General features: G+C 40.0%; 1 non-coding gene across 1 annotated transcript; it reads right to left on the minus strand.

Annotated features, from left to right (window-relative positions):
* Positions 1-9,461: 9,461 nt before the first annotated feature.
* TRNAT-AGU (transfer RNA threonine (anticodon AGU)) lies at positions 9,462-9,535 on the minus strand. Its single transcript has one exon. It is a non-coding gene; the product is annotated as a tRNA-Thr (tRNA).
* Positions 9,536-14,557: the final 5,022 nt, after the last annotated feature.

Genomic DNA, 14,557 nt, shown 5'->3' on the forward strand with positions numbered 1-14,557 from the left:
CCCAGGAAACTGTACTCTAAAGAATTAATGTTGACCTGAGTGGGATGAAGCTGACTTATAAGTTATAACGGTTTTGGAACCTTTCTCAACTCTCCTTAAATCGTTTCTGCAAAGCATCAACAAAACAAGGAAAAGATACATCAATTTGGGATCAATTTTGTTTGTGAACACAAATTTTGCTTTTACTTTTTACAGCGAGCGATTTCAACCGATCCTCCAGGGTCTTTTTTGCGGCAAATTATAACGAACTCTGGCTTGGGGTCTTCGAAATGATCCTCTGGCCCCAAAGAACGGAAAAAATTCAACTAAAGTTTACCATTAAATTCCCATTTAGGCTGTCAATCATTTGCGCTAATTTTTCTTGGCGGCTTCAATCCAAACGGAGCCCTCGTTCCTGTATTCCCTGACCCTCTGCCTCTTTTCCTCCTGCTGTCGATTGCTTCCAATGAAGATTAATTTAGTTTTGAAAGGCAGAAGAGTTGGATTTAAGTGGAATTTTAGTATCGCCTTTGTTTCCCTTTTGCAGCAGGAACTAAGCAACGGATTCGTTGGCGATTTCCTTATCGGTGGTGAGACCCCAATACACCCTCCTTCCTCGAACTCCTTCACACTTGATGTCTCCTGGCGATTAGCACAATTTGCCTGAAACGCTTTACACTTGTTGCCTTAGATCCCGATCCCTCCAGAATCGTTGGACATGAGTTAAGGTCAGCTGGCGGCTATGTCGATCGTAATCTGAGCCGGCGTCGTCGTGATGAGCATGCAAATTCCCCTGCGGTCTTTTGTTTTTGGGGTAATTTGTTAACAAGCCAGGGAAAAAGGGGTCAAGCGAGGGGGAATGGTGTCCAGATCTGCGATCTAGGGCGAGATAATTTTGAGGTCAATAAATTATATCCTCAAATTTCAATTGTACCCAAGGGGGAACAAGCTTGTTGGTATATTTACCTATTAGAAAGTGGGTTTAATTTAATATTGATACTGGAATAATATTTTTAAAATATTATTGGCTAACAATAATTATTTGTTTTTTTTTGTTAAATCTATAAAGACAAAATACTGAATTAAATATTTATTTTATAATTTATTTTTAAAGTCAATTTACGTTTTAAAAGCATAAATACGTATTATAACAGTTATTGGTCTTTTCACAACGCCATTTTCTTGAGACCCTATAAAAGTCGATGATGAAGATCCCCATAATTGCTCCCTAAACAAAAACAGAGGCTTGCCAGAGCAGGGGACCAATCAACGGTGGAAAGATCAGAGGCTGAGGCAGCAGCATCGGCAGCCGTCGAAGCATCAATCAAATCAATTATTATCGACAATGGAGAGTTCGTGGAAATCGTATGAGGTTGGGGCTGAAAGCGGAATCGGGCCGAGATGGAGATGGGAATGGGAATGAATGTGATGCTGAAGTTGCAGTTTGACGGAGCCGCGTCTCAACCGTTGGCCGCCATTAATAAGCATCTTTGGCGGCGCATTTGTTATTTGATTGGTAAATTGAGATGCCAAAGCAAAGATAATGTCCCGCCCGGTCGGTCTTAGCCACTCGGTCCCAGACGAATGTAAATGGCTCCAGTAGGTAGCCAAGATGGCCGCCGATCGAGCGGCTGCATCACGAACAGATTGGGCCAAAACGCCAGACGGCTAACAATGCCAAATTACAGGGGAAACATCTGCCACATCGCTCGAAAGAGGCCCCCCAGGCTGTATTTGCGCAATCCCCAGCCAGGGCTGCAATTCATTTCCATTTCCCATCACTTCCCCAGATCCCCGCCGAAAAAAACCCTAAGAACACGTAGCTCAAAAACATTCCGATATATTCAAAATTCATATAAATATATAGTTTTTAAGTATCTTAGTCACTTTTGTGAAAACTGGTAAAAGTTCTAAAGAGTTATTTTCCTTTGTTTATGGCTTTGTAACATTTTAATTATTTCTCCCTTAAAAAAAATCCTAAAATATTCTGAGTATGGGGTTCGAAAGATAAAGAGTGCCACTTTTAAACTACTTTGACAGCTAAACAAACCATTAAACCGTTTGCCTCTAATACCCCCGAAAAGTTGACCAATTTTAGCATTTTTCGAACTTTGAGGTCCTTTTGCTAAAAATCCTTGCGTTGGGGAACTTTTTGGAAAAAGCATAACGAATTTAACTTTATCGCTTCCATCGAGGTAAATTTTAAATGTAACATAGTGTAATTGGTAGAATTATTACAACTACCTGATTTTTATACCCTTGTAGAGGGTATTATAATTTCAGTCAGATGTTTGCAACGCAGTGAAGGAGACGTTTCCGACCACATAAAGTATATGGGCAATTCTCTGCTGTTGCACGCGACGTTCGTACGCTTTGCAGGTGAAAAATACTATCTTCCAGTACTTCTTTTCCTTTGGCACTAGGCTCAAATTAAAGGTCTTGATTAGTACTAAAATATGTGCTAGGGGTGACATTGGGACATTTTTCATTTTTAAGATATATAAAAAAAACCAAGACTTTTGCACGCGACACGAATAGAAGTTACTTTTTTGACTTCCTGCCTAACTTTCGATTGTAACGAAACGTGAAGGAATATTTTAATGCAGTTAATTTCATAGTGTTCCTTGGTCTTTCTTCTTTAAAATGTATTTGGTTTGAATTCAAAATATTGAGTGGTTAATTTTTTATTAGTATCGAAGTGACTGTCACACGCTACATGTCGCACGCTACAGTTTTTTCCGTCATTTTCTTAGGTGGTTTTTCTGCAACCTTAACGTCAAAAAAACCGTTTAAGAGCCACTTTAAAAAATACTAAAAAAATACCAAAAAATGACTTTTTTGTCCATATAACCGGTATTACCCTGTAAAATTATCCAAGGATACTCATATTACTTAGCTTAGTTGAGGATCCATCTAACTAGAATCAAATATCAGTGCCAAATCATGTAGAAATATGTTTTTTTCAAGTTTTACGCTTTTTGGCTTGGTTGACATCCCCAGAGAATTGCCCATATATATTCTTGATCAGCACCAATAGCCGAGTCTATCTAGCCATGTCCGTCTGTCCGTCTGTCCGTTTCTATGCGAACTAGTCTCTCAGTTTTAAAGCTATCGCGATGAAACTTTCCCGAAAGCCTTCTTTCTATTGCAGGTAGTGCATATGTCGGAGCCAGCCGGATCGGACCACTATATCTTAAGGCTCCCAAACAAATATAAGAAAATTCATTGTAACTTTGTAGGAAGTAGGCTTTTTGATTCTTGACTACTTAAAAACAAAATTGAAATAAATCGAAACGCTGAATGTGGAATCCCCTGGAACTGCACCGAGTGAGTATTCTTTTATCTACAAGGGTATATAAGCTTCGGCTGGCCGAAGGTAGCTTCCTTTCTTGTTCATTTTCCATTTCGTTTTAATCTTTAAATTATATAAATCCAGCTAACACCTCAGGATCCACAGAGATATGCGATCGCTGCGGGGGGAAAGAAAACTTGTCGGTTTTGAGGAACTGGGCAAATGTCGCGGCAAATCCAAACAAACAATTCATCAAAAGCGGCGACAATTAAGCAATGAAGTGAAATGAAATTCAAATGAAAAAATTCATAAGCGCCAGTTTGAAAAGGGGGCGGTGCCAGAAGGGTGGGGAATCGGGTGGGAAAGGGGGAGGGAGAGGGGAGAGCGGTCTGGGGAGGTGAGCGATTATGGAAGAAAGAAGCCGCCGACGCTTGATGAGTTTCGCCGCTGCAACTGCGGAAAGATAAATTGCCCCGCTGATGTAGGCAAATGCACAGCGATCTTTTGGATCGCTCTGATGCTCTCGCTCGCAACAGGCGGCGACATAAATCATTGTGATTGACAGCTGCTGACCATGATAGTGGATGTTGGCCTGGGATGGTGGACAGGGGGGACGTGCACTACTACCACTCCTGCGTCTGCCCGCAACTAAGCTCATTTAAATTCCATTTCAATTGGCCGAAAAAAAAATAAGCAATAATAAAGCGAAAACATTTCACGCGCTAATTACAGGGTGCCATCGAAAGACGAGGACTGGACACAGATCAATCATATGGGCATCTCCGCTGTAATTGAAACAAATGCCCAGCTGAACACTGAAATTATTATATCACACTACGGAAATTAGCGGAAATGTTGGATCGAATGCCGGATTACTATTAGTGGTAAGTTGACTATCAAGATTCTAAAATAATAAGAAATGCCGGAGTGATAGGGATTTATTCAATAAGTTTTTTAACTAGTCTATTTTTTTAAATATTTATAAATTAGGTTGTTTGAAACATTCTGTCTGGTACATATATCAGAGATATTAACATTTTTGGTTCCCCGAGCTACTGCTCCACAAAATTACCATAAAACAGTCCAATACACCCTGGCAATCGAATTAATGGGCACAACACTTTAAAGATCAGGAGCAGCTCTAAAGTTGCGGGAGGCACTCCAGAGGGTAAGACACGCACACACTCGCTCGACGGTATGAGTAAATTGTGAATAATTTCGTGTTGTCTCATCAATATAAATAAAATATTTATTAACAATTTGTTAAGAGCTATAAATCGCACTCAGCAGCAGCTTTCGGCCGATGCGAAAGTCAAAAACAGCGAGCCGAAAAACCCGGAGGGATGGGAATGGCAGGGCTCCCCCAGAGTTTTGGGCTCAGAATGGAGCGTTTTGCGAAAGGTCCCAGAGTCTCTTGCCAGGATCGGGATCTGTGGGGATCTGTGGGGATCTGTTAAGACCTGTGCCGATCTGCGGGGGACCTCCTGTGGCGAGGGCGGCGACGGCGGCAGGCTGGGCATATTAATTGTAAGCTTGTTCAGCAAGCGGCGATTGCGTCCGGGTCGAATCCAGTGCCTCAGATCGGCCAGATCGTCCAGTTCGTCCATACCATATGTATGGACCCCCTTCCCGCTCCGCTATATCTGTTGGTGTCTGGCCAAATTGCTGCTATTTATGTTGGTAACTACCGTATAAACTTTGCAACAACAACACATGCACACCCCGGTACTCAAGCCCAAAAGCACACACATCCACAATCCACAATAACCGGGGACTGCACACGAGACATCGGTGGAACACGGCAAACGCTGAAATCAATATGTTCGCTAATAAATTGTCCCACAATATTCATTAAATTAAAAAAGTAACGAAAAGTGTTGTACCAGCCTTTGGCAAACAGGAGCGCTGCTGCAGGTGCTCATAAAATTATTTGGGCGCCATCATAATTAATGTCAAAAATCAATACATTTTTTTTATAGTTCGATGAATGCCCTAGACATTAACAAATAGTAACAAATACAAATAGTTATACCAATGCCTAAATCTTTAACTTCCTTAATATCTAACCCTATAAATGTGATGGTTTGAAGAGGTATAAAAACAGGTTATGAGAATGACTATTACAAATATTTTTATAAAATTGTTCAACAGTTCAAGGAACACCGATTAACAAATAAGACAATTTAACAAATCAAGATCAACCAAAATCCACATCTTGATCCCTTCCAGGATGTCACTGCAATGAATCCGCTCCTGTTGCCTCAGAGCGCGAAAATTTATTTTTAATTACGCAGCCCCAAACATGGCACAAACAGCGACCGCCACATTCTGATGCCAATACTCAGAACGATGCCGATTTCTATTCACGAATCCTGGCTCCAAGCTTGTAGCCTGGAGCCTAAAGACTGGAGAGGACTGGAGACTGGAGACCGAAGACGCGGCTGGAGATGAGCCTGTGACTGTGACTGGGCCTCGAACAGAAGACTGGCGCTTGGAATGCACTGCTGACTCCGGTGCTGACTCCTCGGCCTGGACTGTGCAAAATTATGACATGAACATGAACGAAGTCCACATAATGATGTTATACAATACGCCATCTTAGCGTAAACAAGGCGAAAAGCCGCGCCACAGTCCCAGGCGCATCTCCACTGGGGACTGGCGCTTGTTGGCCCGGTAATCGTAATCCCATCCCATCTCATCCCCTTCCAGTCCCAATTCCAATCGCAATCCCAAATCCACAGATCGGAGGCATAGGACATGTGTTGAGTATTTGTTGTTTGCAATGCCCTAAGCAATGGGAACGAGCACCTCAGCTCGGTTTGAATTCACTTTGAACACATGTACGGTCTGTTTATCAATCTTTACCGGGTATCCAAGCCAAATAAAGTTAAATTAAATTTATTAAATTGCCACAGATAAGGTTCTTGAATAAATACGATACAATAAAATTACAATTACAATTTCGACACTTGGACTCTCAAAACGATTGCAAACGATTGTCCCGTAAAGGGACAGACTGGCCTGAACTGAAGTATGACAACTAAAAACTCTCTCAAGACTGTAACATTGGTCTTTGAATTTTGTGGATAGAAATTACAATATGTATGCTTATACAACAAAAATTTTATTTTATTTTAAATATTTTATTATAAAATAAAGTTTAGAGTGTAAAATATTCGTTTTTACAAATTTGGGCATAATCTTCGATTTGTGTTGTTCTTGCCCAGAAGCTGTTGTCACGGTGAAACGCAAAGGGACAGACTCCAGACTTCAGTGCCCAGTGAATTAGGACTTGAATAATTTGTTGGCTCTTTGCTGTGAAAATGTATTTTAAAGAAAGAAATTTATGGATTTTGGTCACAAATATTTGTCGATGAGTTTGTGATTTATGGCCAGGAGATTCGTGCTCGAACCAAAGGTTAATGGCTGCAGCCTCGTGCCTCATGCGAATGTTTGGAATGTAACCCAGTTCTGCCGAGGGTTTCCGCTTTAATGATATGGAAACCGAAAGTCCCAAGAGTAAGGCCCTCGGTTCGTGTGTTTTTCATTTCACAAGTGAGCGTGGGCGGCTTGGCCTCAGATACTTTTTCCGTAATACATAATGCTGGGTTCTTGACTGCCATTACGCTAAATATAGCAATTACAAGCCAATTGCGAATCACAAATGCCATTGAAAATGCATTCAACAAAAGCCAGATCGCTGGGAAGAGGGGCAGGAGTTAGGGGGAAGGGCTCACACGCACATTTAAACTCTATGAATATACATACGTGTGGGCCAATGCATTCATTCACTCCGCTTGTGTGCGTGAGTAATTGGCAATAACTGCAATATTCTGTCATTTGCTTCGAAATCAACGCAACAAACTAACGTTAAAAGGTTCTGTATGAAAGGGGCTAAGTTAAGCCCCCACCGCCACTTCCCAAGCCCCCGATGACCCCTTTACAATGCGACGCAATGACAATGGCAACCTTCACACAGAAAATCGTTCATTAAGAAAATTATGGAGCTGTTATATGAAAATAAATGGGGGCAGGTCGCCGCGTATGTTATGTGATGCGATAGCGCTGAAAGGTAAACAGAAGAGTGAAGATAATATGGGATAGGTTCCTAAGTTTTTCCCATTATTTTGTTAGGGTTCAGTAGGGGGGATTCTTAAGTTTTGTCTTGGGACTCGTGAAATCAAAAGTAATTTGAGGTCTTTACTTTAAGTATATACGTTGGGTAAAAATTCATTGGAAACTTTTTAGGAAATGTTTTGATAAACCAAAGCTATCAACCATTTAAATAAATAGATCGAAATATACAATTTTTCATAAAAATTTTGTTTTGAAATCAAAATTCTAATCAGTAATCTTGTCCAATATATTTTTTTCTGTTAATCGTGATAATTATTATTTATTGAAAAAGTGGTTAAAAAATGACAAACATCGCAGATTAATGTAGTTTTATTATTCTCCGATTTCAGTGCTATAATTGAACTATTAAATCACCGCAATCGCGACACTTTATCTCTTATCTATTGGAACCATTCATTCGCATGTTATCCGGCCGAAAAATCAAATGCCTCGAATGAGAGACCCACTGACTGCTGCAGTCGTAGTCCCACTCAATTTGCCACTCAAATCCCCAGCGAGTGGAAGTGAGCCACTGGAATCTGGAATATGGGTGGAGACACCTCTGCTCTCGCTTCCATCTCGCTCTCGGCCGTATGGCCATCTCGCTCGCGCGGAGGCAAGGAATCTCAGTCACAGCAGGCGGTGGCAGCAACAACAATAGCAACAAAGGCAAGGCGTCGCCCAGAGCAACAAAAACAACAAGGGCAATGGGAAAAAATCAACCACGAAAATTTATGAAACACAAAAGTGGAGGGAAAAGAAAAAAAACCAAAACCAAAGAGCAAACTTAAATGGCGACGACGACGAAGTGGCGGCAGTGATTTTGAACGACAGAAGGGGGTGGCCCAAAAGGGGTTAGAGGGGTTCGAAGGGGGGTAGGGAAAAGGACAAGAGTGGCAATGGCTGCGGGCACACACAGGATAATAAATAATTGCCGACATCGGCAGGAGACTTCGCTCAGATCGCTGGCAACATAATTTCTGCGGCCCAAACCTGTCAATGTATCTTCGCATCCGAGAGATGCACATGTTAAGCCCCTCAAGGTGCTTCCGCCTCAAACACTGTTACAAATAATATAGTTTTCACAAAAATTGGTTGGGGAATACAATGCAATTTACGAAAAAAAATTATATAATGTTAAAATACCTGGTGGAATTGAACTCGGACCCGCTAATCGTTTTTAATGTGGTAACTCTATATAACTTTATTTACTTTATTTGTTTCCAAAAAACCAATTCGGTATTAATTTCAAGAATATTTTTTTCCAAAAGACTTATAGACAAAATATTCAATTCAAAAAAGTTTTTTTCTTGATTATATGGGTCCCGAATTTTCTTTAGTGCACTTGATCCTCTCGACCATGTGCTGGAAACGTGGAAAGTTAATCCCGGATAAGCGACGCCCTTTGACACTGACGAGAGGACCAGACCAGGGATATGGACGGAAGGATCGACAAACAGCTGGCCAAGTGGCCAATTCCAATTTCAATTCCAATACCAATACCAATTCCTCCGGGGGCGGGGTGGGAAATGCGGTTGCAAGGTCACCCAACGCTTCTAGGCTAGACGACTGAAATCGCACCACTCCATTCCAGTTGCGTGATCCGGGTAATTATCCTACCCAGAGCGATCGATGGATCGATTGATCGACCGATTGATCTGCACAGGCAGCAGATCGTGACATTTGATGGACATTTGCCGCCGCTGCCGTTTTCTGTTTGCCGTTTTCTGTTTGCAGTTTCCAGTTGCAGTTTGCCTTTTGCCGGAGTGAATTCTGGTCGGTTGGGGTCTACTAATCAAATAGCCTGGGAGATCCAGGCTTGGACCTCGGCTCCACTGCAATCTGCTCTTACAGCCTTCAATCAACTCATTAGAATCTCAATTCCACAAACTGACAACACAGCAAATTGCCATTGACGTTGCAATTGTGAAATCAGAAGCGTTTCAATGTTTAAATGAGACAATTTGTAACCGCTTAAAAGCTTACAATGGGTTGCGATGGAAAAAATTTATAAATCGAGAATGAGGGTTGGAGTCTTACGATGAGGATAAAAAAAATATTCACCGAATGTGAAAGGCCCCGGCGAGATTCGAACTCACGATCTCCTGTTTACTAGACAGGCGCTTTAACCAACTAAGCCACGGCGCCCATATATCTTCCAACATTTTAATGATCTTTATGAGGTTTCATATCTTAAGAAGTCTTCGAAGAACATTTCAAATGATTTTCACTTAAAATAATTAAATTTTGCCAAGGCATTTTCAAACGACAGCGAAGTGGGTGACGATAAGAGAGAAATCAGAGGAAGTAGATAATTTACACAAGACAAAAATTCAATCACAATAATTTTGCCAACTTGGAAACGTTGATAACGTCACACACTGTATCAAGTATTATATATAGTCCATGCTAATCTAAAAATATCAACATTTATATTATTATTGTATGAATGTAAAAAGGAAAAAATTATTTGCGGAAAAATTAAAAACTAATACGAGGTTTATTTTTTAGGATGTCAATGCAAAAGGTAATCAATGTATTTTTTTAAAAATTTATGTTCGCAAGGATTATTGAAAATCATTTTTGAGCTGTTAGATTTTTTCTTTTTTCGAATGGATCGACTTTTGAAACACCTTTACGTGAGTTTACAACATCGCTCAAGCTGCGAGAAATAAAATTACCAATGCTGATCTCACATGAAGTCAACGGAATTTATGCACACCTCCGTGCATATGTTTTTCCATGGGCCTTTTTATTATTACATTATTTACGTCATAAAACCTGGGCAAATCCAAAATTCATTTGCTCATACGAGTGGTATAATTATTCAGGAACCCAAGGATATTTGGGGCAAGCACAGTAATAGCTGCCTATGAAAGCCAATGAGCACCGATAATTTCCGTACTGAAGAAGTAAAGCACCTGAGAATGATTTAATTGCAAACCCTTAACCAAGAACTTCATCTTAGGGTAAGGAACTACAGATGCCTTTTCGGTGCGGAATGGGTTTTAAATGGGTTCCACTGCTTGTGGCATGCTCGTGTTTATTTGCGCAGGGTAACAATTTGAAATTTGGCTCAGGCTGCAATTTGGCGGCGTGTTTTGCATATTATCAGCTAATTTCGCCTCCGAGATAAGCACTTTTTCTCCTAAACTCCTTGCCCCGCCATGGGTTTAATTTATGCCCCACAATTCCCCATCTTTTGGTCTTGAGCTCGAGTCCCAAGTGAGTGGCAACAATGAAATTGTTCGCTGGTTCTTTGTGCAACAAAAAAATATTTATGCAAATCAAGCTGCGCATTGGGGCTGCTCTAGCCATATTTTATTGCATTTTCAAATATAATTGCGCCTCGAGCTGGGCATGAATATGGACATGGCCACATGGACACCGAAGCGGAGGTAGCTGCTCTGGTATTTCCACATGGAGCAGCTTTGCACCGGCGATTTAATCTCGTTTAATTGCTGCGACTAAGTGCGGATATGACGGCCAGGAGGGGGATTACTTACAGTCAGCTGCCGGCAAACGAAATTGCATCAATGTCAAGCATGTGGAGCGGCTTTCAGGGCAACAAAAAAACAGAAGAAAAAAAACACTGAAACACGCCGAGGTGCACCAAATGATGGCCTGCTGCACACCTTGTCCCTGCTCCTTGCCACTGCCCCTTTTCCCAAAGATTTTCCGCATTAATATTGCAATTTTATGAAAACAAGAACATCGCTCGGCCAAGGAGCCGCGTCTCCCTGTCGCCGGTCTCAATTGCACCTGCCCATTTAGCGCACGCCGCGCTAGTGACAAGTCATTTTGAATACTCCTGTCCAGGGTCCTCTTGAAAAGGATACTTTGGAAGGATACTCGCATCAAGCAATTGGCTTAAGAAGACTTGATTACACTCTACAGAAATTGAGCTTACTAAATATATAGTTTAAAAATAAAAACAAAATAAGTAAGGATCAATTTCGTATTATTTTTCAAACAAGAGCGATGTAGAGTCTAAAAATACTATGGGCAAGAGCAAAAAATATTTAAAACGAACATGTAAAATATAGAATCGACACTGAACTTCATCAATTTGATCATCATATCGTATCATTGTTTTTTGGTGCATATAAAAATAAGTTAATTTAGAATTACCCAAATCAAAATTAAATTACGTGTTTTTTTAAGATAGGGTATTAAAAGTAGTTCAATATTTGCAAAGTACTATTTAGTGTATAACCCCACAGGGGTGACTTTTGACTTGGTAACTCTGCCTAGATCAAGTGGACGTTACAACGAGGGGCGCTCGAAATTAATAACGTTATTTTCGCATTAGGAAGCAGCCATGACACAGGCAGTTATGAGCATTTCGCGTAATTACCGTAATTATTGTATTAATTTTTTTGCGCATTTCGAGAGGCCCCCAAGTACCGGCGATCTTGACAACCCCGACGATCGATGGCATCGAGGGCGATTAGCCAGTTGAAGATACGCGTCAGTTGCAGCGCCTCGAGGAGTTGGACGTTAAGTTCGGGTTGCAATTTCAAGAGCGATTATGCTAATTGACCCAGTGAGGAGTACCACTGCTCAGTCGAGGGATATTATATCCCGGGACAGGGCGCAATTTTATGCAATTAATGCCGCAAATTCGGTGTATGTACATTTTGTAGCCGAATTGCCAACTAAAATGGACACCCTCCGAGCTTCTTGTTCTATATAAATTGTAGGACCCTGGTCAAAATTTGCATGGCTACAAAATATAGAGTACAATAAATATTTAAATTTTATTGGGCCCCTCGGCCAACATCCATCAACGAAATGGAGAGCGAGGCGTATAGGCTATGGCGAAAAAAGCGAGAGAAATAAAACTTAAAAGCGTTAAATTTACGAGGTCTGGGCAAAGTGCTCGACACATTTATGGGCAAACATGGCCGGACCAACTACGATTGGTCTTCTCATCGGGAACTCTGGTGGGTTTTTTTCGTTTTTATTTTCTTAGTGGGAAGGTTGGCGGGGAACTGCTTCCATTTCGCATGCGCGCGCATTTAAATTCACTTCCGTTTTTGCCGCAAATTGTTGTTTGTGTGTGTCTGCGTTTGAGTGCTTTGTTGGCTGCCATAAATTCATAACTTTGTGGAAAATCATAAAAACAGAATTTATGGCTTAATTATATATGTACACTCTCGGGAGCGAGGGAAGAAGAGCCAAGTGCACAGTTGGCCTCGACTGGGGCATTTCTTTTTCTTCATTTCACGCTGATGATTAAGTGTCGCACACACTCTCACAGCCGGTTACATCGATACGAATGACGTACTAATACACCAGTAGCACCGCACTCAAAATAAAAAATAAATTGAAAAAATAAGAAACAATTTATGTGCATATCTTAGAAGGCGTTTCCAAATTATACAGGACTGTAAAGAAAATAGGCAATTGAGACGGAACATTTTTTAAATAATGAGTAGCGAACATTTTGCAAATCGAATAAATAAAAAATATAGCCAGAAATATTTAATATTAAGTAATTATATTGATTCAAACCTACATAAAACTTCCGCTTAATACTGAAATTTAATTAAAATATATCAAATAAAAACACCTCTTAACGAGGTAAAAAACTAGTGACGATCGCACCTTCAACATACAAAAGTTCTGATATCAACATTTGTGACGAAAAATTATTACACTCGTCATTAAATAGACTTTCTAATATTTTCTCATTCGGCCCGCCCTAGCAAACTATTCCGGTCTTTTTCCCTTCACACGCATTTTCTATTGCAGCGTGCCGAATGAGAAAATATTAGAAAGTCTATTTAATGACGAGTGTAATAATTTTTCGTCACAAATGTTGATATCAGAACTTTTGTATGTTGAAGGTGCGATCGTCACTAGTTTTTTACCTCGTTAAGAGGTGTTTTTATTTGATATCAGAAGTTTTTTTTTGTTTACTTTTGCTCTCATAGGTGCTAATATAAACATTTAAATTTAAATTGGTCATAAATCATAATTTTTAAACTATTGTATTTTAACAAATCCAGTTAAAAAGGCGTTGAAGTATTTCAAAATACCTTTTAAACGAGGTATAGCACATGTCTGTACCTTTAGTAGTGTAGATCTTAAAAAACTAACGAAATTTAGCTATTTTTAGCTTTTTCCCGCTAAAGTAGCGGCTTTTTCCAAAAGTCGTAGAACAAAAGATTCCTATATGGAACTCTTAAGTGCAAATTTACTGATTCCATGACCCTAAAATACAGTTCGGATACCCTCCCACAAAATTCACTACTCAAGCTGGCAAAAGTGGCTATTTTCGTATAAAAATAACTTTTAAACGTGACTTTTTACAGTAATGTGTTATATACCAAAATTTAAGGAATCTCAAGGGCTATACAGTTTAAAGTTGTAAGGAAAATCGTTAGAGCCGTTTTTGAGAAAATTAAAAAAAAGCTAAAAAAAAAGTTTAAACAAATTTTCTTTTGTTCATATCTTTTTAACTATTACATTTACACAAATTGCATATAAAAGGTGTTTATAGCATTTAAAAATACCTTTCAAACGAGATGCAGCACAAGTCTGTAGCTTTAGTAGTATAGAAGTTACGGCTTTCCGAGTTTTAGCTATTTATAGCTGTTTTCCCGCTAAACTAGCGGGTTTTTCCAAAAGTGGTAGAACAAAAGTTTTTTATATCGATGTGATGAACGTCATATCAAATTTTCAGAACTTAAAAAACATATTTTGGACAAGTGGACAAGTGGACAAGTGGACAAGCGGACAAGTGGACAAGTGGACAAGTGGACAAGTGGACAAACTGACAAACAGAACTAAATTTTCATTTTGGAAAGAAGAAGAAAATCTTATTTTGGCTATAACTTTTGAACGGAGAGTCGGATTTTGACAAATGACCCCTCATTCGACGGGTATTTTCAAAAGGAATACAACTAAAACATTGCGATGGGGCATTTATCCCCACCGGCCCCAACAGCTCCAAATTTCGAAATTTTCACTTTTTCACTTTCACCGCTCTCTCTCCCAAGCCAATTGATTTTCTTAAAGTCTTGGTATGCAATCCTTTAAGTTTTTGCAATACCTTTCGATTGGTGTATTACTCATTACGATCGGACTATCACAGCAGATTTTCAATTTTGCGGCTATATAATAGTAGTCGCCTTCGCACACTCTCCTGGTGCGCTTCGTCAC

This window comes from Drosophila takahashii, chromosome 3R (genome assembly GCF_030179915.1).
Source record: "Drosophila takahashii strain IR98-3 E-12201 chromosome 3R, DtakHiC1v2, whole genome shotgun sequence".
NCBI classification, from domain to species: Eukaryota; Metazoa; Arthropoda; class Insecta; order Diptera; family Drosophilidae; genus Drosophila; species Drosophila takahashii.